Below are 8223 nucleotides of genomic sequence, written 5' to 3'. Positions count from 1 at the left end.
CAGAAAAGTGGTAATGAGATACACAGACTTTCACCATTAGGTTACCAGTTTACATCCAAATCAGTGGCAGATATAGAAGAAACATATGTCTTTTTGATGGCAGAAAGGTTCTAGGATAGTACATATACTGGGGTGGGCAACTCCAGGTGGAAAGGGGATGAGCTGCCCCCCTTAGCTTTCTGGCAGTTGCATCCAAATTTGTTGCTGGATCACTGAGATTTGGCAGTACTGTACAGTGTGGCGAGGGTAACACACCTTTGCTTTAAAATAAGTTCTTAGGGAGGGGGCAATGTCAGAAGCTCCAATCACTCCATGCACTTTGCCTTTATATAGTTTACATTACAGTGCAACTGGATTTATTCCACAGCAAATGTGCATGTGTTTATATAATAATTACATTTATATTCTACGTTTTCTGCAAATCTCAGGGCAGCGTATGTTGCTCCTTATCCTCACACCAGTCTTATCTCCATAATCCAGTAGCATAGGTCAGGGGTGGGCAAATTATAGCCCTGGTACCAGAGTGTCACACAAGGCTGTTTTTATGATGCTTAGTCCTCCAGACTAGGGTTGCTATATTCAAGGCCATCAAATCTTGGCAGCATAATTTGCATATCATGCAAATTTGTATAATTTGCAATTGAAATATACTCGTATAGTACAAATTTTAATATTATGCAAATTAATTACATTAGTTGTTGCATTTTTACCATGTTTAATTTTTTTTATATCATTTAGACAATAAACATTGATCTGAGATATCCAGTACAGTTTAACAGTCAAGTGTGCTAGACTTGGAAAATGGAGACTCAAGTTCAAATTCTTCCTTGGTCACCAATGCAACTAGACAAGGTCTAGCAGCAGCTCTTAAAAGAAATACTGTGCAACCTCAAGTCCCGTTGTCTTCAATGGCAGTGTATTCCTGCATGCCGCATTGTGTGTGCACCATGAGCGTGCACACCATTCATTTAATGGGGGCTTGCCATCCACGCATATGGTGAGCCCGCATATGGCATGGGTACACTGTACATCTCCTATTTAAGACCCTTTTAACTTAGATCATATCACTGAGCAAAGAATTCAAAAGGCTAAACCAAATACCAGAGACAAGGAAACATGGAATGTTACTGGACTGTTGTGGGGAGGGTAAACTTGTATGCTGCCCTGAGATCATTTGAAGACTTTTGCAAATGAAACTATTTCTATTGAAAGCTACTTACCAGAAATTTAAGATCCATAACAAGCGTGGGATCAACTCACTAAGCTTCTTTCTATTTGACAATCCTGACAGTTCTGTAAGAATTAATTTCTGCTCTCTGCAAACAGGTTAGCCTTTCCTTGCAAACTCCAACATTTATCCAGAAGAGGGTCAGTTTGCACTTATCTGCACTGCAGAAATAATGCAGTTTGACACCTCTTTCTCTGCCATGGTTCCATCCTACAGAATTTGAGGATTTGCAGTTTTGTGACATCTTTAGCCTTCTCTGTCAGAGAACTCTGATCTCCCACCAAACTACAAATCCCAGGATTCTGTAGGATAGAACCATGACAATTAAAGTGGTGTCAAACTGCATTATTTCTGCAGTGAATATTAGATCTCAGCAACAATATGATACTTCAGTTATTAGATAAACATTAAAAGATAGTAGTAGAATTATTCTCACTAAATGATTTGGCTATATTTTCCCCTTCTCTCTTGGCTCACAGAACAGCTATAGGCTTACTTATTTAAAAATAAAAATGAAAGTTTAAATCTAGGCCAGCTAATGGACTAAAGAGATATCAAGCAGAATGCCTAGAATCTAGATAAAATCTGGTTAACCAAGAAAATTGTAAGATCCTGATGAAGAAAATTGGTGTGGTTCAGCTGCTTACCTAGACATAGACCAAAACCGAGAGTAAAAAATCTAGTTTAAAGTCACCCAGAGTGTCATGATTCAGTGGGAACTAGAATTTCATCTCCCACTATACCACACCACAGTGTTAATGTTGTACAAAAGAGCATCCAATCATTTTAATTAGGTTGGGCAAAACACCTGAGAATTGATTCCCACACACATAAAGAGCAGTGTTTCTCAATTGTATTCCTCTGGAACTCATGCTGAGGTTCACCCAGTTTATCCTCATAAAAGCCTTGTTCTACACATTCCACCTCTTGATAACAATGATTTTTATTAAGGAGAACTTTTACAAGCACTGAAGACTCACTTTTGTTCTGGATGTTATCTGTTGCTGTTTTTCTCTGTGGATATTCTGCGTTTATTCTCTACTTGGATAACTGAATAATAGAGCCCCCAACTCTATTATTCAAGACCTTGCTGAAATAATCTAAATAGTACAGTATATATTTCTCCAATTATAATTGTGCAAATTAACACAACACATGCAAACTGATCACTTTTTCTCCTTATCTATTCCAAGGGAAAGAACTGGGACAACATTTTTTGACTTTCCCTCCGGGTGCATTCTAGGTGGAAATCTAGCACGCTAGTGAAGGAAGGCTGTATAATCAAGGATTACTTCAGCAAGCTAGCAACAACTGAACTGGAAACACAGCATGTGATTTCTTCAGATATTTTGCCACTGCCAAACAAGGGTGAAGAAAGGAGAAGAGAGATACTGGAAATGAACCAGTTGATGATCTGATAGAAGAGACAGAAGGGTTTCAAAGTCACAGATCAGTAGAACGCCTTCTGCTAGGGGAGCCAACTATTTGGATTAGGCTGTCTCCACTTAACCGGAGAGATTGCCAACCTTTGAGGCTGAGAACTGGCAAAGCCTGTTAGGCAGGCTTTTAAAGCTGGGAGGAAGGGAAGTGGAGAACTTTCACTTACTTAAATCATCTGTTATGCTTCCAACAGTTAAATTAAGACAGAAGCTAAAGTAGTTCTGAAGGGATGGATTAAACACACACACACACATGCGCACACACACACACACACGAGTCCATAGCTGTAATAAGCAACAAGAGGAAATGCTATTGAATGGTAATCCGTTCATTCTGATAGTGACCTTAATGAAGCTCTGTAGAATAACAGTTAAAAGCAAGGGAAATTTCTTTAGACTGATGGCTCAATTCTGCACCATAAGAAAAATAAGAAGGTAAAGGCAGACACAGGTATTTATTTAAACAAGAGAGGAAAATGTAATTTTTTAAAAAAGTTAAAGCTGAAAGATAGTTGGCTGTTGTTGTGGTTGTGTGCCTTCCAACCTATGGTGACCCTAAAGCAGGGGTTGGAAAACTACGGCCCGCGGGCCAAATCCGGCCTGCCGAGGCCTTGGGACTGGCCCAAGCCCAGTCCTGCCACCGATTGCCACCCCCGCCGCAGCTTCCATGCTTCTCCGGGCGCCCGCGGGGCCTCGCTGCCCTCCTCCTCCTCCACCGCACATGGCCACGTGCAGGAGGTGGAGGAAGAGGAGGGCAGCGAGGCCTGGGGCAGAGGAAGCGAAGGTGGAGGCAGCGCTTCCTGCGCGCGGCTGCACCACCCTCCCCGCCTCCCCGTGGCCTCCTCCCTTCTTCTTGGCGGCCTCCTCCCTCCATCTCGGCCTCTGTGGAGATTGAAGCCTCCACAGAGGCTGAAGAAGGAGCGCATGGGGCCACCGGAGATAGCCAGCGGCCTCCTCCCTCCTTATTTAATTATTTATTTTTTGGCTTCGGCCCACCACTTGTCTGAGGGACAGCAACCCGGTCCCTGGCTCTAAAAGGTTGCCTACCCCTGCCCTAAAGTAGGGGTTTTCTTGGCAAGGTTTGTTCAGAGGAGGTTTGTCATTGCCTTCCTCTGCAGTTGAGATAGTGTGGACCTTACTGCAGAGGAGCTCCGCAGAATGGCCTGAATACGGAACGGGAGGGGCCTGGAATGAGTGGGGGATGCATTTTACTGCACAGAGAAGTCCCTCACTCATTTCGTTCCATTCCATTCCCTTCCATTCCCATTCTGTTCCAGAGGAGGCGATTTTTGAGAACTGTTCAGAATGAAAAATCGCCTCCTCTGGAACGGAATGGGAACGGAAGGGAATGGAATGAGTGAGGGACTTCCTTATGTGCAGTAAAATGCATCCCCCTCTCATTCCATTCCCTTCCTGGCCCCTTTTGGACTGTTCTCAGACTGTCCCAGGAGCCCTATGCAGTAAGATTTTGTGACTTGCCCAAGGTCATCCAGTGAGTTCCCTTGCCTGAATGGGGATTCAGGCCCTGATTTCCAAAGTCATAGTCCAATGTGGAAATCACTATATCATGTTGGCTTCATCACCACGACTGCATTTTAACATAGCCATTGGCCTGCAACAAAGGGGAAATCTGGGATTTACTGCTTCAACTGGCCCAGCCAGCTGAGACATTTTTTAGTCCCTTCAGTCTGGGATTTTCCAGGTATTCTGGGACAAAGGGCAAGCCTAACCCAGCCCCAGCCCTCCTCCCCTCATTTTCTTTTGTGCCCAGGCACTTCTCCAGTCTTTCAAAATGTTTTGGTGCTGTCTAAAGACACACTAGCCCCTTTGAGCAGCTGGTCATGTTTTCCATAGGGGTCAACTGGCAGTAGTAAGGAAAAAGAGGAGCTAGCATTCCTGGGAGGAAGAGGAAGGGGGGAGTAAGGCTCCAGGGAGGGGAAAGACAGCTTCTACCATTCTTCACAACCTGCTGCCCAAGGTAGCCTCCTTGCCCTGCCTTGAGGGTAGGTATGCCTAAGGTACTGTTTTGTGCCCCGGGCCACATGAAGTTTCAGCATTTTCTTTGAAGCTGCAATCTCATGCCCACTATCTGAGAGTGAAACTCCATACAACTCTAGGGGATCCTGCAACTGAGCTGGCAAGTATACAGTAGAATTGTAAATACAGTACACTTATTAGTGGCTGTTAAAAAATTCTTCACTCTTTCACTAGGAACTGTAAAACCACTCTATGGGTGAAGGGCAAAAGGAACAGAGGAACAACTCAGAAGGCACCCTTAAGAAGAGCTACAATATTTTTTTTTAACTAATAAGGGACATTAAGAAAGAGAAATATGTGGGATGTCTTGAGAAATGATCAATATAATGGCCAACCAATTAAAAATATTCAGCTAATTCATTATATGCCTTTCAGTTAATACAGTATCATAATCGCTACCATTACGTGAATATTATCCCCACATCTTCTCTAGGGTCAATATTACAGGGGTCAATAACATCACCCACAACATCAGAGGTACATTTATCTTGTTATTCCTCTTCCAATGTGATATATGCATCCTATGTCAATAATGCCTCTCTGCACTCTACACTGGACAAAAGTAGGAAGTCTCTACATTTATTCTGCAAAATGTATATATGCAAGAGGACTAATGGACACAAATCTGACATTAAAAAGGACTTTACCCAAAAACCAGCTGCAGAAATTTCAACCTCCCTGGACATACAATGCAGGATTTATACATGCAGACCTTTGAAAAAGTTAGGGTAAGGGTCATGATTTGCATTTTTCTCAATCCTATTACATTCCATCCCACTCTCACATCTGTGTAACCTGAGGCTTTAATATCACTCTGTACTGCATCTGAGGAATTGGGTTTATATCAATGAAATCTTATGCTAAAATAAAAACCAGTTTAAAAGCACTTCTATGTTTTTCTTCTTCTTCCACTCCCTTCCTCCTTTTTATTGATTTAATGTAACCAATCCATTAATTGTCATAGCTAGGAAAAGGTGAAAAACTGATTCTTTTTTTAAAAAAAGAAATATCTTAGCAATTTTAACAAATGTTGTCATAAAAGGGATGTAACAAACTTGGCATTTTAAAAATCTGAGGGGAAAAATGAAAAGCAAAAATCATCTGCTCAAATAGAGAAGTTGAAGTGTGTCGCCGTCTTGAAAAAAAAGTTTGGCTTTGAATTCCTATATGTTTGTTATGATTTGTTGGGATTTCCACCCCTTTGTTCTGAGATGCTCTTGACCTTTCATGCCTACATGACAAGCAGAAACAACATATCATGCCTATTCATGTTGAGATAGAATATCTTTTGAATTTGCCCTGCACAGATGTTCAATTGTTTGACTTGGTTAAAATTTTGGCAAGAACACCAAACTTTGGCAAGAACTTACCAAGCAAATATCTTCATGAATAGAATGGAAAGAACTGGAGATTTCAAATGTTCTAATACAGGTGAAACTGGCAGATTAGTCCACCCAAGTCACACATCTAAGTTTTCTATATTTGAGAGAGATTTCAACAGCAAATTTCAAAAGACAGAAACAAGAAGAGGCATAACATTGCTGGGAATGATGTGATCCTTGAGATTTTGGTGGAGTCCAGTTCTCAGTATGCCTCATCATTAACTGTGCTAGGTAGAACTGCTGGGATTTGCAGTTCAACACCATCTGGAGGGCCACATGGTTCCCACCCTATAAAGGATATATTTTATGATTTCCCCAAACATTTGCAAATGGTTGGGACAGATAGCAGGAGAATCAAAACAGCAGCAAGTTCCCATAGATGCTTAACTTGAATAACACAGATGAGAGTTCTAAGATGTTTACTGTGTGTATTTCCTAAGAGTGCTGCATTGGCAGGGAGATGAGCGAAAGGTACCCACGAGGCATTTCAACTAATCTCTATGATCAAAGAGATGTAATAGAAGACTATCCCTATAATTGCTTTCAGGAGTTTCAGGCTGAGTGTGTTATATAGGTTTTAGATGTCCATCAAGAGAAAAAATTTTGAAGAGGATTTTCATATTTTGCAAGGAGGAAGTTATTTAGAAAACCTTGTCGCCTTTTGAGCAAGCTTGAAATGTTACTTCAATCTCAAGGATCACAAGTGCTTGCAGTTCTATTTCCAAGGCCCAAAAAAAGAGCTAGCTACCAATTTTGCTTTACTTTCCCATTTTTAAGAAAGTAATTATTTTTAGTTACTTTAAAAAAAATCAGAATGCAGCTGCACAAGTCACGGCACAAACCAGTATTTGAACCTTGTATGAGCTTTCCCACCATTTAATCAGGCTAACTTGCCATAATTTTAAAAGTAACTAAAAGCAATAATAATACTGCAAAAGGAATGAAAATATGCATTGCTTAACCTTCATCACAATGTAACATAAGGTGTATCTACATGGTAAAAAAAATAATGCAGTTTGACACCACTTTAAGTGCTTATACCTCCATCCTATGGAATTCTGGGATTTGTAGTTTTACAAGGTATTTAGTCTTCTTTGCCAAAGAGTGCTGGTGCCCCACAAACTACAAATCCCAAGATTATGGCAGTTAAAGTGATATCTAATGGCATTATTTCTACAGTGTAGGCCTTGTCCGCACTACAGAAATAAAGCAAGTTGAAATCACTTTAACTGCTGTGCTTCAATGTTATGGAATTCTGGGATTTGTAGTGTATTGTAGTGTAGATTTGTGACATATTTAGCCTTCCCTGTCAGAGAGCTCTGGTGTCCTACAAATACCACACAATTTGCCTAGTGTCTTTTTTTCTTCCCTTGGATAACACCCTAAATTAACCTCCTTCATGTTTTCCGAATACAAAAAACACTGTATGTTTCTCTAAATAAAATAGTCATCTAAATAACTACCGGTTTCTATTTTGTAAAATGGCAGTGTTATCTATTACATGCTGGCTTTTCCCTACAGTCTCACATGTAGCTTGAACTTTGTACTGGGAAAGTTTCAGCAAACCTTATCTTCTACCACTGTGTACCTCTCTTTTCTTGACTAGGAAAAATGTCACTTCATACATTTTTTGCATTAGATTTTAGATTAACCTTTCAGATAACTAAAAGGAAAGAACAGCATTATTCATATTCAAAGTGGTCGATTCCACTTTCTCTGTGCTCTCTGTAACATTCTAGCTGAACATTTAGAAATGCAGTTGTTGTTGGGGGGCTCCAAGTATTTATGGCAACCCTAAGGTGAACCTATCATAAGGTTTTCATGGCATGTTTCTCCAGAGGGCCAAAATGACTAAAATTTCAATAATATGACATTCCAGTTGAGCATTTAGAAATTCAGTACAGTCAGTCCTTCATATCCATGGATTCTTTATTGGTGGATTTATTATTATTATTATTATTATTCCACCAGGCCTCCCTCAGCCTAAAGGGCCTCTCTTTCCTACATCCATCTGAGGAGTGACTTTCATCCACTAGGCCTCCCTCAAGGGAAAGGACCTCCCATTCCTACATCCATCTGAAGATTGAGTCGGATCTATCGGGCCTGCTTCAAAGGATAGAGCTTTCCTTCCCTGCAT

This window comes from Sceloporus undulatus, chromosome 3 (genome assembly GCF_019175285.1).
Source record: "Sceloporus undulatus isolate JIND9_A2432 ecotype Alabama chromosome 3, SceUnd_v1.1, whole genome shotgun sequence".
Taxonomy (NCBI): Eukaryota; Metazoa; Chordata; class Lepidosauria; order Squamata; family Phrynosomatidae; genus Sceloporus; species Sceloporus undulatus.
The sequence above is the reverse complement of the archived record's forward strand: the minus strand, read 5'-3'. Positions refer to the sequence as shown.